Below are 22,242 nucleotides of genomic sequence, written 5' to 3' on the forward strand. Positions count from 1 at the left end.
GCTGGCTGTGTGGATGTCCAGCAAGAAACCGCCTTTTCTGCTTTTCCTGCCTTCTTTTCTCAACTTGTGACAATGTCTGGATTCAGATGGGATATTGTGACCTGAAGAATTTACAAAGAAGCCTCATCAAACATGAGCGGTCGACCACGCACATTCAAAGTCAAATCGCGCTAAAAATGTTCGGGATGTCCAGGATCGACTTGGCTTTGGATGAACAGCGAAGACTCAACATCAGCATCCACAATGCTAAGGTAAAGGAGAACTGAGAGATTTTAAAAGATCTCATCAATGCCACCTGCTTCCTTGCCAAACAACAGCTGGCATTTCGTGGAAATGATGAAAGTACAGGCTCTGCTAATCGTGGCAACTATGTTGAACTATTACATGCTTTCACTGAGAAAGATGACAGGCTAGTGAGACATTTGGAGACATCCACTGTATTTTCTGGCCTGTCTAATAGAATACAGAATGATTTAATCGAAGCAGTTGGTGATGTCATTAGAAATGACATTAAAAAGGAGATCGGTGCAGCCCCATTTGTTGCTATAGAAGTAGATGAGACCACAGATGTTACAAACCAAGCTCAGATTTCGGTCATATTACGGTATGTAGCTACATCTGAAGCAGGCTGTGAGGTGAAGGAAGCGTTTTTGGGCTTTGACAATGTGAGTGAGGACAGACGCGCTCCTGCCATTGCTGAGTACGTCCTCGGAGTGTTGGAGAAATATGACTGTGCTGACAAGCTTGTAGCTCAGACATATGATGGAGCCGCTGTAATGGCCTCAGAACTTAATGATGTGCAAGCTAAAATTAAAGAAAAAGTGCCCGAAGCCATGTTTACGCACTGTTACGCACACAAACTGAACTTGGTGCTCTTGCATTCAGCGAAGTGCATGCCCGAATGTCGCACATTTTTTAAAACAGCTGAGGGACTAGCGGCATTTTTCAGCAAGTCCACAAAGCGCACTCACTTGCTGGATGATGTTGTAAAGCGCCGTTTACCCAGAGCAGCACCTACAAGATGGAGCTCTAACTCCAGGCTGCTGCAGACAATAAGTATGCACCAAAATGATCTGCGCACGTTATTTCGGGTAATTACGGAAAATTCCGACAGCTGGGATAATGACATGCTGATGATGGCAGCAGGATACGATCGGTGGCTGTCAAAAGCATCAACATGCTTTCTCCTTATGGCGTATGAGGACATTTTCAATGAAACTGACGCACTTTTTAGAGTGCTGCAAAACAAAGTGATGGACATTGAATATTGTGTTGCACGCATCCGCGACACTGTTGCAGCTCTCGAGCGCATGAGACTGAAGTTCGACAGTTTCTGTGACAGATTTGAGCAGAAATGCAGCACACTGGGCCTGACAGAGAGTGGAGACAGACATTCGATTAGATGTGAAAGAAAACGAGTGTTCTGTAACATTCTGGAGAACATAAGCTGTCAAATGAAGGCCAGGTTTGATCATTTTGGTGAGCTGGCTTTCCTTGGTTTGGTGGACTGCGCAAAATTTGGTGAAATGTCGCAAAACTTTGATGACGAGAAACTGCAGAGCCTGTCAAAATATGCCAGATTCTTTGACTTTGTGAAGCTAAAGGTGGATCTCGTTGGACTGTATAGCTCACAAACGGTGAGGGATGGATGTAAATCTCCTGGACAGCTTCTTAGCTTTTTGGCCCAGAAGGATCTCATTGAAACTGTTCCTGAGGCGACAAAGTTGCTCCAGCTCGTGCTCACCATTCCAGCTACTACAGCATCGATGGAGCGGTCATTCTCAGCACTGAAAAGACTGAAAACATACAGTCGGAACAGGACTGATCAAGGATGACTTTCTTCACTGGCAGTGATCTCCATTGAGACAGAGAGACTTTTAAAACTGAAGAAAGATAAGGAAGGCTTCTACAAAGAAGTTATCGATGCCTTTCTTCAGAAGGAGCGGCGCATGGACTTCATTTATAAGTAAAGGTAACATGATAACGTTTTTTTTAAATTCTTTTTTTCTATGTTACAGTTTGTATATGAAAAGAATGCTCACATGACATTTTAAACAAAACACGTTAACTGTTGCCAATCAAATGGTGAATAAGCTACTCTGTAGAGTTCATATGTTTGTAAATCTGACTGTGATGACATCAGTGCCTCACCAGCCATGAACCTCACCGCACGTCACTGCACCTGACCTATACCCAGTCGAGGTGGTTTCGGATGAGATGGACCACAGCGAGAAGGCAAAAGGACCAACAAGTGCTCAGCATCTCTGAGAACTCCTTCAGGACTGTTAGAAAACCGTTTCAGGTGACTACCTCATGAAGCTCATTGAGACAATGCCAAGAGCGTGCAAAGCAATAATCAAAGCAAAGGGTGGCTATTTTGAAGAATCTAAAATATAAAACATGTTTTGACTTATTTCACAATTTTTTTTTTTTTACTACATAATTCCATATGTGTTCATTCATAGTTTTGATGCCTTCAGTGAGAATCTGCAATGTAAATAGTCATGAAAATAAAGAAAAACCATTAAATGAGAAGGTGTGTCCAAACTTTTGACTGGTAGTGTATATGCAGATTCTTATCACTGCCTGGCATATGAGTACATTCCACCTGACTAATATATGGCTCGCATTATTAAAGTTGACCATCTCTGAAATGCTCCTCCTTACTGGAAGCCACAGATTCCCCCTTTACACTTACTCCATAGTGGAGTGGTATCCAATATACAGGATGTGCCAAATGCCTACAAAATACATAAAATGCAATGAACTATACTCTGCTGTTGAAGTCTTTTCCAGTCATTGAATAAATCTTTAAAAATGTATCTGTAAGTATTAAACTTACATATTTAGAGTTTTTCCTCCATGATAATGGTCCATTCCTGCTTTAGAATGGTATGGGTTATGCACAGCTCTACATGACTGCTTCCTCTAAAATTTGCTAATCTATGAAGTCCTCACCTCTCCCTCCACTCACCTCTCCCCTACTCAGAGCAACTCAAGCACACCAGCTGACCTACAGCTCCACTCAGAGCGTGTAAAACTACTCTACATAACTTCAAGCTGTAATGTTGGAGAAATTCAGCCATACGTGTTGGAACTGGGGCTGCACAGTGGCTCACCTCACAGCTTGAAGATTCCCAGTTTGCGTCTCGTACTGCGTGGGTTTTCTCTGGGTACTCTGGCTTCCTTCTACAGTCCAAAAACATGCTGAGGTTAACTGAATTGTCTGAAGGTGTGAAAGTGAGTGTGATTGTTTGTCTCTATGTGTAGCCTTGTGATAGACTGGTGACCTGTCCTGGGTGTCCCTTGCTTTCACCCTAAGTCAGCTGGGATAAACTCCAGCCCCCCCTGCGACCCTACAGAGGATTCAACCGTGTATAGATAATGGATAGATGGATTTAGGTATTAGCTCCATAATTAGTCAGATTCCCTAAATTGATGTCCTGTCTTTGAATACAGACATCTGAATGAGAGCAAACATTGTCCAACTTCTAGTCTGGCTGCTCCAATACAACATAATTCCGGTCTTTATTGTTAGTGTTAGTTTATTACCAAAATGAAATTTAAAATTTTAGAAATTAAGGTTCACACAAGTTTCGTAAAGGCAATCAAAACTAAATACATTTTAGATAAAAGAAGTTGTTATTTATTTCAGGTCATAGGCTAAAATGAAAAGGTATTTTTTCTGAAGCTACTACACTTTTGGTGATGGTTTCCATGTTGAAATCACATGAGAGTTCTTTGCCCTTTTAGCCCTTGTCGACACGTAGCCGGGTATCTCACAAAACGGAGATATTTTTCTACGATTCGGCCTATCATCCACACAAAAACGCAGATTTACGTCATCAAAAACGATTCTTTTTAAAAACTCTGACCAAAGTGAAGATTTGCGAATTCTCCGTTTTATGCGTCTGCATGTGGACATCAGTAACCGGGGTTTTGCGTTTAGAAACGTCACCGCCTGCGACAAAATGTGTTCTTACGTCACATATGCGACGTGTGTTTACATTCGGTAACAGTATGGATGCTCTCACAAGGTTTTGGGCACCGTTTCTTGTACAGGCGCTTTTTACTTGCTTGTTTTTACAAGCCCAGATACTGCTCCACATTCAACAACACAGGCGAAGGATGACGTTAAGGACGGTTATTCTCCACCACCTTGCTAGGATTTGGGGAACTACTGCCACCTAAAGGTCCGGCATGCTTATGAATGTGCTGAAAAATGCACTTATGCGGTTAGGTGTGGATGAAGTTTTTTTCTAAAAACGAGGTGGTGTGTACGTAAGTTTTTTCTAGACAGAGGGAACAGGATATTCGGTTTTGCAAAAACCCGGCTACGTGTGGACAAGGCCTTAGAGGCACTGGAGTCACATTAAGGGTCTGGATTGTTCTTCTGCTCAGGGAATGTGGTTCTAGATTAATACAGATAGCCTCCTTCTTTCAACTATGGAACCATCTCTCTTTGGTGATACTGGTAGACTACCGAATTTTGATTCAGAATTTTAAATCTCTCAGAGGGTCATGAGCTAATTCAACAGTTGTTTTGTCTTGGTCATGTAAGGATTTTAGCATATGATCTGTAAATACATGATGTAACTTTAAAAAGATTATTTTTTTGGGCTTTCATGCCATTTTTTTTTAAAAATAGACAGTTGAGGATGTTTTAAAGGATTGAATAAAGCATATGCTACGGTTTTATGCAGTACATGAAAACAATCAATAATATTGTATGTCATAAGCGAAACTCCTCAAGCTTGATAAAATTATATTCCCCTCCAAAAGTATTGAAACAGTGTGGTCATTGACATTTCCTTTATTTTTGCTGTAGACTGAAAACATTTGGGTTTGACATCAAACGATGAATATGTGACAAGAGATCAACATTTCAGCTTTTATTTCCAGGTGTTAACACTACCAGTCAAAAGTTTGGACACACCTTCTCATTCAATGCTTTTTATTTATTTGTCTTATTTTCTGTAGATTAACACTGAAGATTAACACTTTTTTGTTTACAGCATAATTCCATATGTATTCTTATATAGTTTTGATGTCTCCAGTATTAATCTGCAATGTAGAAAATAAACAAAAACCATTGACTGAGACGGTGTGCCCAAACTTTTGACTGACAGTGTAGATCTGGATCGATTACACAACTTAGAAGATAAAATTATTTGTAACGGAACACCAAATTTTTAGGTGAGCAAAAGTATTGGAAGGGTTACGGCGAGGGAAGCAGAAGAACCCAAGCGCAGACACACAGAACTGGCTTGACAGGTGAATAACCGAAAGATTTATTGAACCCAAATAACTAACCACTACATAAATACAGAACTGAACTGGGGGGAAAGAACCAAACCAAAACTACTAACTCTACAAGCGAACTCTGCGAATACAAAAAACGGAAGTTTACAAGACTGAACTGAATTACAAAACTAAGCTGGAGAGGGATACTCACAATATGGGGAAAATGACAACCGAGGGGAAAACAGGCTGGGGAAAATCCATGAACAACCAAACAGGAACACAACTGAGTCCAAGAGGGGGGAAATCCAGGAGGGGGAAAGCAGCAGAGTCCATGGGGCTGGCAGTCCGGAAATTGCAGGCTTGGTGGGGAAAAGTATGTAGGTGGGGAACAGTATCTAGGTGGGGAACAGTATCTAGGAGAGTAACCAAATCGATGGTCCGCCAGGGAATGAGTGACTGAGCAGAGCTTAAATAGTGAGTAGGTGATATTGAGGGCAGGTGAGCTGATTACTGCAACGTGATTCACCTGCAATAATCAGCTGAGTGCAGGCAGGTGAGCAGGGAGAGCAAGACACAGGGATGAGAGACAAGAGGGAGAGAGATGACATATAGAGGGAGCCAAAGGGACAGGTCAAAACAGAAACAGATCAGGAACCAAGGGAAAAAGGAGGAAAAAAGAGGAAAAGGGGAGAAGAAGGGCAGGGGCTAGAGCAGGATCATAACAGGAACAGATAGACTTAAATTACGGTGAATAAGACTTAATATTTAGTTGCAATAACTGCATCAAGTCTGTTACCCGCTGATGTCACCAAACTTTTGCTTTCTTCGTTTGTGATGCTTTTCCAGGCTTTTGTTACACACATGAAGACAAAGGCATGGACGTTTGTGTAACGGGATGACTTTATTCTGTAAACACAGAAAGGACAGCTTTTCAAGCAATGGCTTCTCTGTAATGACTCCTTCTACACAGCTTCCGTTTGAACTGAGCTGTTTTTTTTGCCTTTACACTGTCTAGACTAATATTTTAGTAATTATACAGCTGTTTGTACAGTCACTGTTACGTATTTTATACAAAAAAGGAAAACATATTATAGGGCTGCACAGTGGCGTAGTGGTTAGCACTTTCGCCTTGCAGCAAGAAGGTCCCTGGTTCGCGTCCCGGCTTTCCCGGGATCTTTCTGCATGGAGTTTGCATGTTCTCCCTGTGCATGCGTGGGTTCTCTCCGGGTACTCCGGCTTCCTCCCACAGTCCAAAAATATGCTGAGGTTAATTGATTATTCTAAATTGCCCGTAGGTGTGAATGTGAGAGTGCTTGTTTGTCTTTGTATGTGGCCCTGCGACAGACTGGCGATCTGTCCAGGGTGTCCCCTGCCTTCGCCCGAGTCAGCTGGGATAGGCTCCAGCACCCCCCGCGACCCTAGTGAGGATTAAGCGGTGTATAGATGATGGATGGATGGATGGAAAACATATTCACCTCCCTGAAAATAACAATGAACTTGGCTTATACAAATACATCACCAGGCGTATACTTATTATTTGTAACCATGGACAAGTGGTTGAGTAAATCTAAACATGCTGGACCATGTAGTAACACATTTATGAACATTAAAATATCCTAATGTCTTTCCACTGCACCATCAACGGGAGAAGCTAGGCTTTTAGCATTTATGCTAGCTAGCGGCAGTTAGCGGCAACTTCTAATGTGCAGAACAATCATAAAGTGCAAACTAGGAGAATAAAACATTAGTGTGAACTTACAAAAACCCTTTATAATGTACCTTATCCTTACTTCCTTCAGTCTCCTCTTTAGCAAACAAAATGCAGCTCTATGGGGTTTAAGTTTGGAGATTGACTTGGCCAGTGTAAAACCTTCCATTTGTTGTCCCAGATGATCTCCTTTGTTGCTTTGGCATTGTGTTTTGGGTCATTATTTTGCTGCATGACGAAGGATCTTTCAATCAGTTTGGTTGCAATCTTTCTTTTAATTGGCTTGGCAGACTAAATGTTCATTTTGCTGCTTTTATTATGTGTTACATCATCAATGAAGAAGCCATGCAAGCCCAAGCCACGTCATTACCTCCACTGTGTTTCACAGATGAGCTTGTATGTTTGGGATCATGAGCAGATCCTTTCTTTCTCCAAACTTTAGCTTTTCCATCACTTTGGTAAAGGTTCATCTTTGTCTCATCAGTCCAGAAAACTTTGTCCCAGAATTTCTAAAGGCTCATTTCTGTACTTTTTGGCAAATTCCAGCCTGGCCTTCCTATTCGTCTTGATAATGAGTGGTTTGCATCTTCTGGTGTAGCCTGCACTGTACTTTTTTCCATGAAGTCTTCTGCCAACAGTAGATTGTGATACCTTCAGTCCTGCCCTCTGGAGATTGTTGCTGATGTTGCTTTCTTTAGTGGTTTCTTTCTTTTTCAGGACATTCACAATGGTTGTACTGGCTATGGCCAATGTTTGTACAATGGCTCTGATTGATTTTCCATCTTCTCTCAGCTTTACAAGTGCTTGTTTTTCATTCATAGACAGTTCTCTGGTTTTCATGTTGGCAACAACTCTTACTATATGTAGCTGAGTAAATAATTGAATATAATGCAATTTTTTATAGGCGAACCTTCTCAAAATGTGTATATTATTTCTGTTATTATTTTTGGGTTCTTTCTGTGTTTCTTTAGTCAAGTAGTTTATATTATCTGTATATGGTTCCAGTTTACCTGTAGCCGGGGGGTCATTAATTAGTGGCACACACGTCCGAGGCATACGTGACGAAGCTGTGTATTCCCAGCAAAAGCTGGACGGCTTCTGATGAGGTAAGATGTATGATGATGCTCTCTCTCCCAATTGTTAATCTAGTGGCCATAAAATATTGTTAGGCTCTTCAAAACTTCATAAAAACTTAAGAAATAGATACTAATGATTTTTGAGTGAATTTTGATTCTAATTTTGATCGGTTAAACTTACGTTTTAAAACGATTCTCTGACAATTACCGCAGTGTTCTCATTCGCATGTATTTGGCCTGCTGCAGGAGAGAGAGAGACTACACTGCTGCCTGTGTGTGTGTCGCTGTATTGTGACCTGTGCCTCTCCTTTATAGAATAAACGTGCTGATCCTGTGGAGCGTGTGCAATAATTTTAAGTCTGCTACATATAGATGCAATCTGCACAGGCAAAACCCATATCTGAGACTGAATGTACACATTGAGTGCCATTTATTATTTGTATAATCAGTGTAATGGGACACACCAGAGCAACAAAACATACCTGTCAGTCACATGTTCCAATACTTTTGCTCACATGAAAAATGAGCGGGTTCAAACAAAACATGCTATCTTCTAAGTTGTGTATTGGATCCAGATGTAAATACCTGGAAATAAAAGCTGAAATGTTGATCTCTTGTGTCATATTCATCATTTGAGGTCAAACCCAAATGTTTTCAGTCTGCAGTAAAAATAAAGGTATCTACCTCACTGTTCCAATACGTTTGGAGGGGAGTGTAGGTGTTATATTGGTCTTGTGTAATAAAATAAGCACTTAGATTTATGACATGAGAAATGTGCGGTTTTTGTCATGTTGCAAGACTCTTTTATAGTCCTGGTCTCTTTGAATCTTTAAAGATTTTTTGTCACAGCCACAGCTTAAGGCTGTGGGCTGTGGTCGTACTCTCTCCTCCTCCGGCCCTGCTCTCTCTCTCTCTCTCCTAGGTGTGTGTGGTGTGAAGCTGGCGGCAGGTGTGGCTCGTGGCAATCAGCAGATGATGTGCAGGTGGGAGCCAGCTGATTGCTCACTCTGGCTTCTCCATAAAAGCAGACTTCACCTGTCATTCAAAGCGGGACTGTCATCTAATCTCCAGTCAGTGCTGGGAGTAGAACTGTTTTCACCACATGCCTAGAACTCTTGGTAACCCTGTTTCCTGTGTCTAGAAAGCTGACTCCTGCCTGCTGTGGCTGCCTGTAATGATGGTGAAATCGAAGCTTCATGAAGCAATGAACCACTTTGACACAATTGCATCAAGAATGACACACTGCTTCGAAGCATTTGATACAGCCAGAAGAGTGACATCTGCTGGCCCTGTGTAAGAACTGCATCTAAGTGGAAAAAACTGAAAAAGCCTCAGGACTGCTTGTCTGACACTGCTTTGTACTTGCAATAAATATTTTAAAATGGTATATATATATATATATATATATATATATATATATATATATATATATATATATATATATATATATATATATATATATATATATACACATATACACACACACACAAACTATCTATCTATCTATCTATCTATCTATCTATCTATCTATCTATCTATCTATCTATCTATCTATCTAAATAATGTGTATGTGTGTGTGTATAAAATCTACATGCATATGATGTGCATAGAGGTACTGGGGGACAGGAAAGTGCTTGTGCTACTTTGTGTGGGACACAAGTATTTTGTGGTGTGGAAGTGAATGGGTAGTGCTTCTGCAACTTTGCCATTGTGGAAATATAAATGGGGTGTAAACCAGGGAGTGTTTAGAGGTTTTTATTTAAAAAAAAAAAGAAGCATTTCAACAGTGTGTGGTTTCAGTCTGTTCCTTTTCTTGCTGACTACCTCTCCAGCTTTGGAGAAGACCCGTTCACATGGCACAGAAGTTGCTGACATATGCAGGTATTTTTGGCCATCTTAAAGAGGTTTGGATATAGAGTTTGACAAGCTTCCCAGTAAGTGAGCAGGTCTTCTCCTCTGGAGAGGTAGGACTCAGACAGATATATCTGCACTTCTATTGTCGCATCTGCAGCAGCACTTTGAGATTGTTGTGTTCTTCCTAAACAAAAAGAATGGGGAAATTAGCCATCTTTTATAATAAAAAAAAATGATGCATACAGTAAAAACAGTTCATAAGACAAACCAACTCTGCTGTCCAAAAGATCCCACAAGTTGTCTTCTGCTGAAGGTTCTATGTTGGCAGCTGACTGATGGAGTTAATAACATTTAATACGTGTTACTAGAGAGGTATGGAAAACACAATAAAATGGAATAAATGGTTCTCTACCTGTTGGTTGATGGCATTCCCCTCTCAGTCCTCATGGCTCCAGCGCACTCTGCAGTCAGTTTTGACATGGCCTCTTGTGCATGTGTTTCATTTCCAAACGCTAAAGTTTTAAATCTTGGGTTGATGGTGGGAAGATGGTAGCTAAGGCCAGAACTCTAACGTTTTCCACTGTGCAATGCTTGTGCAGCTCATGCTGTATTTGTGTAATTAGATGCAGTGCTGTTTGGTTTTTAATGGTTGTGGCCTTTACAGCCAGTTTGTGCTGCACCATTCGGATCAGTGGAATGACTTTTGAGGCAGAAATATGTTTTTCGGCTGACATCTCTGTGGAAGCCAGATGTAAAGGTGTGAGATCATCAACGCACTCATTGACTGTCTCACAGTCTGCATAGGAAAGAGGAGGAATGTCTGTGGTGAGGGATGCTACTGTCGCACCAACTGGTTCCCATTGTTCATACAGTCTCTGTAGCATTAAATATGTGGAGTTCCACCGGGTTTCAACTTCCTGGATTAGTTTGTGAACTGGCTTCTGCAGCTGAGTTTGCATCTCTGCCAGTTTTTCTTTGCCTTTTGTGCTTGTCTGAAAAAATGCTACTATTTTTTGGCCTCTCATTCTAATATCTGCAAGTAGGGGTGTTTGATCCAGTGCCTTCTTCACAATAAGGTTGAAACTGTGGGCCAGACATGGCACATTTCTAATAGCCAACATTTTGGCACAAAGGACCATGTTTGCCGCATTGTCAGTGATTAAACAATGGACTTTATTTCTCAAGCCCCACTGATTAATTTGTTGCTCCATGGCATCCCTCAAATTAGCTGCTGTGTGGGACTGCGTGACATGTCCCACACCAAGTAAAACACTTGCTAGCTCTATCCTGTCATTCATAAAGTGGCAAGTGGCCCCGAGATAAGTGTCCATGTTTATAGATGTCCACATGTCTGCAGTTAAACTAACAGATTGTGCTTTCTCTAGTTCCTGCTTTGCCTTCTCTTTAGCCTCATTATAGCGCTTCTTGACCATGGCTTGTAAGGCTTGGCGAGTAGGCAGGATGTAGGTTGGGTCCAGCTTTTGTACAAAGGCCCTGAAGCCTTTGTCCTCCACCACTTTAAATGGTTGTGAATCAGTCACAATCATATCCACCAGTGCCTCATCCAACACAGCTTGGCGACCTTACAATGAAAGTATACAAACATTATTTCTAAAACTCTTAGAATATATATATATATATATATATATATATATATATATATATATTTTAGTTATGTGTTTTAATCTATAGAAATTACATTAGGCTTATCTTGTCCGGTCTCCACACCCCCAGAAGCAGCAGCTGTAGCAGCTGTATTGGGCGTCATCTCTGGGTGTTTGCTGCGTAGGTGTCGCAGCATTGACGACATGTTGTTGCTGAAAGTCAGCTCCTGAGCACAGATAAGACACTTGACCTACTTGGGACTAATAAGATCAAAGTGCTCCCAAGCATAAGAGCGTGCTCTTTTGGGCACTGGCTGCTCCTCCATATCCCTCCCTCACTACTTCACTCACTCCTCACAAACACACCTTGCACTCTCACAACTCACTCACAGAACACTCAACCACTCAAACTCTCTTTATGTACCTGTCTCTAACCTAATCTACTATATGTGTAGTATGTTTCTATGAATGAATGTGTGTTGTGTATGTGTGAAACTATGTGTGTGTATGTGTGAATCTCTGTGTATGTATCTATCTGTGTTATTTAATGTATGAAATGCAACTAAATATATCTAAACTAAATGCTACCTAAATGTATACTCTCCTTAACTTCTTTCAAAATGACAAATGACAAATGCGCTAGCGTAATCTCCTCTCAAAAACCGTTGAGGAGTGAATCAGACCCCTTTTAAGACCTGGACAGACTGAAATGTCCAACCCCTTCAAAGTTCCCGTGAAGCACCGCGACACGCTGTGACGTAACGAGGCCTCGCTCTTGGTAGTCACGTGATTGTGGGCGTGCTGAAACAGGGATCGAAACACTGTCTCGGAACACTTTCGCTTCAATAGCTCGGCACTGTGTCGAGCAAACTGGCTTTGGAACAGCGGCAGAGTCAAATCTAAAACGGTTGGATTTAATTCAGGCAAAGGCACTCAGAATATGTTGTGGGGCCCTCCGAACTACACCAATCCCAGCTTTGCTTGTTGAAATGGGTGAAACTCCTCTGGCAATTCGGCGGGCTAAACTGGCAATGCAGTATGTTGTTAAGCTGCAGGCACATCAAGGAGAGCACCCAGCAAAGTCTGTACTTGATGATGCCTGGGAGTGGGGAGTGAGAGAAAAGTCTAAAAAAAGTCTCATTTTTAATATGGGTAAATGAGTGGAGAAGCTGGAGTTGGAAAAGGTAGGTGTGGCTCCTCAAGTTCTCTGGCCAGCTGTGCCTCCATGGCTCCTACCAACTCCAGAAATAGATTTCAGCATACTGGAAACCATAAAAAAACAGGGAAGTGCTGTTGGCTCAGACTTGGTAAAGGAAAGACTAAAAAGCAACTGGGAGCATTATCTACAGATCTATACAGATGGGGCCCAAGATCCCAAAACAAGAATATCAGGGTCTGCATATTTCATCCCGGATTTTAAAATTGTTAAGCTCAAGCGACTGGCTGAGGGGGTGTCGGTGTATACAACAGAGTTAGTTGCCATAATATGGGCTCTACAGAGGGAGGAGCAGGTCAAGCTGAAGAGGGTGGTCATATGCTCAGACTCAGCTTCAGTCCTAATGACTTTGAGAGATAACAATCCAGGGGCCCGACCAGATTTGGTGGTGGAGCTCCTCACTCTGTTGTATAGAATTAAGCAGGCTGGAGGCATGATAGGGTTTCTGTGGGTGCCCGCCCATATTGGGGTAGAGGGTAATGAGATGGCAGATATGGCGGCTAAAAAGGCATCAAGAAGAGATGTTGAATTGACTGTGGGCATCGGGATATCTGAATGTCGCTCCATCATCAGGGATGTCATTACAGCTCAGTGGCAGAAGCAGTGGGAGAATGGTGAAAAAGAACAGCATTACTTCTCAATACAAAATAGTGTAAAGGCAGACCAGTGCTACCTTGGACATGAGCGAAAACACTCTGTGTTAATGACAAGACTAAGACTTGGACACTGTGGACTGGCATGGGATTTAACTAAAATCAGCAAACATAAGGACGGATTATGTGGAGCCTGCGGGAAACAGCAAACTGTGGAACATCTGCTTATGGAGTGCAGCCTGTTTGAGGAACAAAGAACACAGTTATATGCCAAGATGTCACATGAGGGAATGGAATCAATCACAATGAGGAGTCTCCTTAATCCCAGGGAGAACCAGGCAAGGAAGGTGAACGCAGTCCTTCACTTTATCAACTCCACAGGATTACATCTTTGGAAGTAGGAATGATCTGAATTCTGCATTCTCACCCTGACCTACAAGAGGCAGCAATGTGCTGCAAGGAATCCAGCATGCTGGAAATTCATAAGAAGAAGAAGAAGAGCAAACTGGCTCTGTTCCTCCAAGGATTCCATTTGTTCCAGAAGAAACCCACCTTTTGCCAGCTTCACCTGGGAAAACAACAGCCCTGCACCTAGGACGTTAACACCACCTGGGACACCTGCCTTCAACTCAACCCTCAGACGTCTATTCACCAACTCAGTGTCGAACATCTGGGAGCTAGTGAGCTGGATGAAGTCAGGCCCAAGTTAGACTTTTCCCAGTTCAAGTCAGCTAAGTTCTCGAGCCCTACTAACACCTGACTTTGTTTATGCAGTTGTTTTACACGTTGAATTTTCCAATTAGTGTTCTGTGTTTAGGCTTCTGTTTATTGTATTTTATGCTCTGCGTAAAATAGTCATTAGTCTTGGGTTTTGTTTCAGGGGATCCTGTAGTCTAGGCTTTCATTTAGTTTTGTTCTTTTGCGTTGTTATCCTGCCTTGGTTGTACCATACTTGGGTTAACCATAGTTTCAGTTTTCATCTGCTTGTAGTTAGACCTCCAACCCTCTAGTGGGTTTCTTGCTCCGTTCAACCTCTAACAGTCAGTTCATTTTTCCGTTTCTGGGATATTGGTTCTGGTTTAATTTGTAGTTGTGTGTGTGTGCGTTGTAAATAAAGCACTGTTAAACTATTTACTGTCTGCTTTTTCATTTCCTGCTCCTGAGCCTTTTTGCACTTGCCATAACATTTTTGTCACATAATGGGGTCTCAGCTACTTCACAGACCCAACCACATACAGACCTGATCAAAATCTTGAGACCAGTTGAAATATAGCTAGAATTTACCTTTTGCACATTTGAATCTTAATGAGGTTTTAAGTAGAGCTACAATATGCAAAAGCAAGGAGGGGGAGTGAGACAAAACGCACTTTGAAAAAGTAATTTATTGAAAACAAGTAAACTGAAATAGGCTTTTTATCAGCTGATCAAAAGTTTAAGACCACAGGCTATAAAAGCCCAAATCTGCTCAAAATTCTCATTTTCTGTCAGGCATTCACACGGTCATGCCCTCCTGATGGCTAAAGCTAAGAAGCTTTCTCTTCTTGAACGTGGTCGGATCGTCGAGCTGCATAAGCAAGGCCTCTCGCAGCGTGCCATTGCTGCTGAGGTTGGATGCAGTAAGACAGTCATTCTAAATTTTTTTTGAAAGATCCTGAGCATTATGGAACAAAAAAGTCAAGTGGTAGACCCCAAAAAATTACACCTGTGCTGAGCCTGAGGATCCGATTGGCTGTCCATCAAGACACAGGGCGGTCCTCGACCCAAATTAAGGCCCTTACTGGTGCCGACTGCAGCGCAATAACCATCAGACGGCATCTGTGGGAAAAGGGTTTCAAAAACAAAAAACAAATTCAAAGACCTCGTCTCCTACAACGCCACAAAACTGCCCATTTAGACTTTGCCAGGGAGCATCAAACATGGGACATTGAAAGGTGGAAAAAAATTTTATTCTCTGATGAGAAAAAATTTAACCTTGATGGTCCAGATGGCTTCCAACGTTACTGGCATGACAAGGAGATCCCACCTGAGATGTTTTCTACCCGGCACAGTGGAGGGGGGTCCATCATGATCTGGGGTGCTTTTTCATTCAGTGGAACACTGGCGCTGCAGTTGGTGCAGGTCGTCAAACGGCGGCTGGTTACGTGCAGATGTTGCAGAGGGCATCCGTCATGACTGAGGGCCCTCGTCTGCGTGGTAACAGCTGGGTTTTTCAACAGGACAACGCTGCAGTTCACAATGCTCACTTGACCAAGGACTTCTTCAGGGAGAATAACATCACTCTTTTGGACCATCCCGCATGTTCCCCTGATTTAAATCCCATAGAGAACATTTGGGGATGGATGGCAATGGAAGTTTATAAAAATGGCCATCAGTTCCAGACAGTTGATGTCCTTCGTGAAGCCATCTTCACCACTTGGAGCAATGTTCCCACCAGCCTCCTGGAAACACTCGCATCAAGCATGCCCAAACAAATTTTTGAAGTGATTAACAAGAACGGTGGAGCTACTCATTACTGAGTCCTACTGAGAAAATTTTTTGTTCTGGTTTGGTTTGTAATTTTTTGAGCGATGGTCTTAAACTTTTGATCAGCTGATAAACAGCCTATTTCAGTTTACTTGTTGTTTTCAATAAATTACTTTTTCAAAGTGCTTTTTGTCTCACTCCCCCTTCTTGCTTTTGCATATTGTAGCTCTACTTAAAACCTCATTAAGATCCAAATGTGCAAAAGGTAAATTCTAGCTATTTTTCAACTGGTCTTAAGATTTTGATCAGGTCTGTACATATTAGGTCAGTCTCCATTTATTTTAATTCGGGCTGGAACACAGTTGTATCAGGATTTGCACCAAACGCACTTGTTGTACAATAAAGTGCATTTACCTTGAAGTCATTTTTGTTTTTAAACACTAGATGGTGGCGTAAGATCATGTCTGCAAAATCGACTTACAATCCTGTGCAGGTCCATAAATCCAGCAGTCCATAGCAACATGCATACATGGTCGTCTTCTTTATTTGAATAGTGTATTGTGCTTTAATGATTCAAATGGAATATACGCTGTGAAATTCTTTGTTTTATTATCTGCAGTCTAACGTTATTACTGAATAACGAAACAATTTACTGATTATGAGCAGAAAATTACTTGCAAAAATTACCTGGCAATTGAAAGCTGGTTTGAGCATCTCAAAAGTGAAGATCTGCTGCTTTTCTCTTTTTCATATCACTGTATTTTTGGTGCTTGGACTCCTGGTTGAAGAAAACAATTAGACAGCACAGCTTGAGGACAGAGACTGTGATGTTTATGGTTAAACAAGGCTTAGCTGTAGCCTTAATAGGAAAAAATCTACCGGTACTTCTATTTTACCTACCATGAGGGTTTGTTAATTCTACTGACTTGTGGCAAGTTCCCAGCCCTTTTAAAATTTTATTTTCAATGCACCCTTCCCAGCATTTTCAAATTCATCTGTGCTGGGTGATTCATACCTTTATTTCACATAAAATCTGATGAGTCATAGCAGTTTTTGCACTGCACAGTGTATGACTGCTCCACAAAACCTTAAAATAAAAAAGAAGCTGAATTTTCATCTATGTTGAAAAACGTCAAGTTTTATATGTAATTTTAAAGGCTGTGTATTAGCAGAACAGCTGGCATCTGCTCCTCAAATTGTTGTACCTATACCTCGTCATGGTTGATAGTACCTGTGTTCACAAGCCAGGTGAAGTGTCTGCAGCTGTTCCATCTGTGGCACTGCAATCACTGTTTCTGTTTAATGTCATGCTCATTGCCTTGATGCGTCATCAAGGCTAACTCCTGGGTTATGTCGATATGACTGGTGATTAAACTCAGAGGAAAGACTGTGACATTTCTCTTGGTCAAACTGAGATACATATAATGATTGCAGAATGCTTGTCAGTGTACCAGCAGGTGTCACTGAAGCTTCCTAACAGCAGAGCAAGTTGAACTTGTAAGCAATTCTCACTGCAGTGTCCACCACACTGCTTCAACCATCCCTTATCTTTGTCCACTCTCACTGCACGACGTCACCAAAAACGTCATCATCATCATCATCCTTTCAAAAATCGTAGAGGAATTTGTAACATGGATGACAGCATAAACGTGATGTTAAGATGGACGGGATTCAGATGTCCAGACATAAACAAAGAAGTAAGAAGTACCCTCAGGGCAGCCATGGTGCTAGAGTGGGTTGTCCAGTAATCGCAACATTTTCAGATTACTTACATATTAGTAGTATCCAAAGTAGCATCTTAAGTATCCAAAGCATAAAATTCAAAGTTGAATTGATGTGACACCTAATTTAACTTAATAGCTCCATTGATAATTATAATTATTTAACGATGATGATTGCGATCCTACAGCACATCCACTGTGGTGGACTTATCAGGACTTATCCAATGGAAATGATACAAAGAACAATTGATTAAATTGTGATGGTGACTCCAAGTCCCATCAATTCCCGCCACTTGCTACATATTTAGGTCACATGACTTGGCATCCGTACATAATGTACACATGCATAACACACACCTGTGCCCAGAGCAAGATCATTTTGTTTGTGGGTACATCTGTTAAATGGCCACATTCTATGTTGCCATGATTTCTGATCATCAATAACTAATAAACAAATGCTGCATTTCTTTAAAAAAAAAAATGCTTTTCTGACAATATCATATGGGGGAATGAACAGCATCGGTGGAATACTGCGCTCTCTAAGTGCTACTCTAGTTTAGCTGGTAGAGTATTTCACAAATGATATTTACTGTTGGGTTGACTATCAAATAGTATTTGCTTTATAGGCTATAATGCCAAGAAGAACAGATGAGTAGACGAAAACTATCACATTTAGATTGGTTTATTTTACTCAGTCACAGTTAAAGTTGACAATTTCTTAAACAGCAAAGCAAATAATGGTCTAATCTTCTTTTAACATCTGAGTCCAGACTCCAACATTAAAACCCCAGGTTTACCAAGAACATTTATTTAGTTCATTAAGCTAGCTCACAGCACAGAGCATGTAAGCATGAGAAAGCAGCTGCTCCCTGCTCTTTCGTCTTTGATGTCTTTGTCTCCTCACTACTGTCCTCATCCTCACCTGCAGACTGGTTTAATGAATCTGTTATATCTTAGCACACTTTGTGGCATCAGCCAGCAAAGCATTTTTCATTTTTTTGGTTGCACACTCTCTGCACTGCTGGCTGGGGTTTTCGCTTTCTATACATGCTGGGTAGTAAGTGCTAGACGTAAAAATGCTGCTCGCCACCAAACCATTCTCTACTCTTCAATTCAGCTCCAAATCAGTGAGTGATATCATCATTTGCTATATCCATCTTTATATACAGTCTACGGTATGTGTCGCATCTTCTGCTTAAAAAATGACTAACATACCTAAACCATTATTAATATAATCCCTTTAGTGTTAATATTGCAGAGATTTAAAGTGTATTGACATTTTTGTTGTTGATTTGTTGAACGAATGAATGTAGAGGAAACCCTGGTGTTTATGTAAAAAGGTAGGGAAGTAAATTAGGCATTCAATACCATTGACCACACCTTGTATTTTAGAAGGCTCCACAATCTTGGAGAAAATGGAAATACATAGATTCAGAGGTACTTCAAGTAAAGACAGCAGTGTGTCGGTGTTGGAAATGTTGAATCAGAATTTGTGAAAATTGCAAAAGGTGTCCCACAAGGCTTAATCCAGGTGCCTGTGCTGTTCACCCCTTATATATATATATGGTAATCTTTCTTCTGCATCTGGGTGTACTATACGTCTTTATGATGATGATACAATTTTTACTCTCGTGTGTATAATGTAAATTCTGCTGCTAAATCCCTTCAGCACTGATTGATTGAGTTACAAGAATCACTTGTGTAAATGAGTTCTTAATGCAGATAAAACTAAATTAATGATTTTCACTTGAGTCAAAACATTATTATGACAATCTTGCCATCTCCACCATGGGGGATCAATATTTTAAGAGTTACAGAGGACAAATATCTTGGAATTTGGATCTTTGAGAAGCTGACACTTAAATATCACAGGTCCAAACTAGTGACTAAAATAAAACAAAACAAAACTTTTCTTTTACAGGAAAAAAAAATCATATTATTTCACCTCTTGTTTTAGCTGATTCATTTGTTGTTTAAAAAAAATATACTACTTATTCTGATTTAAATGTAATTATAATGTGTTTTCATTGTCATTCTTGTCCACATTTCTTGTGTGCCTACAAAATTAATTTTCACACTCAGCTTTGTTGTAAAAGGCCACCATAATACCACATATTACAAGTTTAAAAAAGGCTGCACTAAAACAATGTTGAAACTATTTTCTGATTAGATTATGAGCCAAAAATTACCTGCACTGTAAGAAATGTCAGTGAAATTTACTGAAAATTACTGTAAAATAGTGACTGGAAAAAACTGTAAACTGAAAAACAATAAAACACTGTTCAATTAACAGCATTTTTTAGTTAAATGTTTTACCATACAATACTGTTATTTTTACAGACACTTGATGTTAAAACAACCAAATTTCTTTGTTGTTTCAACACAGAAAAACTGCATAACTGCATAAACAAACGGAGGCACGAATGAGATACATCAGGGCATCCAGTCATCCCACATACAGCTGTACTATCAACACAGAAACTTAGAAAAGGATTGAGGTTAAAAAAGTTGCATAGTTCTGCTGAGACAGTGGGAACGGGGGAAAATAAATGTTTGAATTTGAAAATTATTTAAATAGTGTATTCGTGCGTGCAACAACAATCCTTTTCAATGCAGTCAGAGTCCGTGCAAAAATAAAGGCCTGTTTAGGTTTTTTTTGTTTGTTTGTTTTTAAACTTGGAAGCCTTGATTTGTAAAGTGGGCCAGGGGAATTAGATTTTCGTCTTTTTTCAGAGAATCACTTATCGTGAGAGTTTTCAGCCTCGCGGACTGATTGATGGTGAGCAGGACAGCATTTCTGTGTACTGTGCATCTTTCAAACTGAGAAAAAAAAGTTGTGAGAGCGCGCGCTGACTGGGGAGGTTTGATGGTGGGGTGTGGAAGAGGGGCATTTAGCAGCCGATAACACATGCAAGATAGTCATTTTTCTTCACGGACATTTTACAAAAGTTTCGAAGTATTTGAAAAGATCTCTGGTTATTTTCAAAATCGTGCTGGCTACCCGTGGTTAGCTAAAAAAGCTAGTTAGCATCGCGCAGTTCATTCATTCAGTGGGCAACTGCGGGCGGCTCAATGTGACCGGGGGATTTGGCTTTGGAAGCCGAGCATTCACCGTAAGACGTAAGATAATTTATTTTCTTCTAACAGAAGATCGACTCCTCAGAAAACCAACTAAGCTGAATTGTGGTTGTTTTCAGAACCATACTGGCTCCTCGTGGTTAGCTAAAAGTGCTAGCCAGCAGCTCGCAGTCCAGCCCTGAGCCCAGTGAGACCGTGGCTTTGTGGCCGTGTGGTGTGGATGAGGTGTTTTCGCGGACACGAACTGTAATACAGGTAAGATATTCTTTTTATCCAAACTAAAGACATGCACTAAAGAGGCTTTGTCTTACGGGGTTTGTTTGCTGAAATGATTACTTGTAGATTCTGTAATAAAACTGTAGAAAGTTTGAGGGCTTATGTCCTGCACTGTAAAGTTCATAGGAATGAACCACGCTGTATTTTCTCATGCGTCGGCACAGAGTGTAAACGGACATTTTGTAACTATGCAGCTTATAAAGCTCATTTCTATCGGACTCATAGTAATGCCATACCTTCACTTGCTGCAACGGCAGCTGTGTCAGACTTCAAATGTGCAGTTTCTCTGTGTACATGTCAATTTCAAACTGTGAGAGAACTCATATCCCACTTAAAGGAACATATCGTGGAGGGAAGAGCCGTGGCATGTCCAGTTGCTGCCTGTAACAACACATTTACCGTCAAATCATCATTCACTGCTCATATGTCCAGAAAACACAGAGCATGTTCAGTAGATGACATAAGTGAGGTGTACAAGGAAACAATTCCTCAGTTACCATGTGAGGATGTTCTCCTGAACTCAAATGATGACACAGCAAATGAAACCATGGAGTTGCCAGATAATTTCAGTGAGACCGTTCTAAAGAATGCGTGTTTATTCTACCTAAAACTACAAGGACAGCTGCTTCTTCCAGCCTCCACAATCCAGACAATTGTAGAAGAAATGCAAAATGTCCATGAGTTGGGACAGGATTACGCTGTAGGTAAACTCAGAGCACTTTTGAAAAATGACTTGACTCTTACAGATGATGTTATTACTAAAATCTGTGATTGTATTAAGAACTCAGATCTGTTCTCTGCATGTCACAAGGGACCGCTAAGAACAGCATATTCCAGAGGTCAGGTTTTCAAAAATATGTTCAAATATGTAGAGCCTATGAAAGTACCATTAGGAAATGATGAAAACATGATAGAAAAGTTTGCTTATTACATACCTGTGATGAAAACATTGAAAGGTTTGTTAGAGTCTGAATTATGGAAAAATTCAGTCGCTCAACAGTGGTGTGAAACTAAGTCAGAGCTGTGGGACATAAATGATGGACAAAACTTTAAGTCTAACCAGTTCTTCAATGACAATCCAGGATGTTTGAAACTGATTCTATACCAGGATGCGTTTGAAATTGTCAGTTTGGGTTCGCACAACATCGGTGGCTTCACTGAAAACTTCAGTCGTGCTCCTTACTTTTGCAGGTACTGTGAGATTACAAGGGATGAGTTCATGAGTGATCCAAATTTTTGCGGCCCACAGCGTACCCCTGAAAATTATGATACTGCGATTAATGGTTTACAGGCAGAAGCCAATCAAGGCATCAGAGGCATAAAAGCCAACTCTATTTTCAACACACTGAAAGCTTTTCATGTTTGCCAGCCTGGCCTTCCACCTTGCTTGGGACATGATATATTCGAGG

Source organism: Amphiprion ocellaris, chromosome 12, assembly GCF_022539595.1.
Source record: "Amphiprion ocellaris isolate individual 3 ecotype Okinawa chromosome 12, ASM2253959v1, whole genome shotgun sequence".
Taxonomy (NCBI): Eukaryota; Metazoa; Chordata; class Actinopteri; family Pomacentridae; genus Amphiprion; species Amphiprion ocellaris.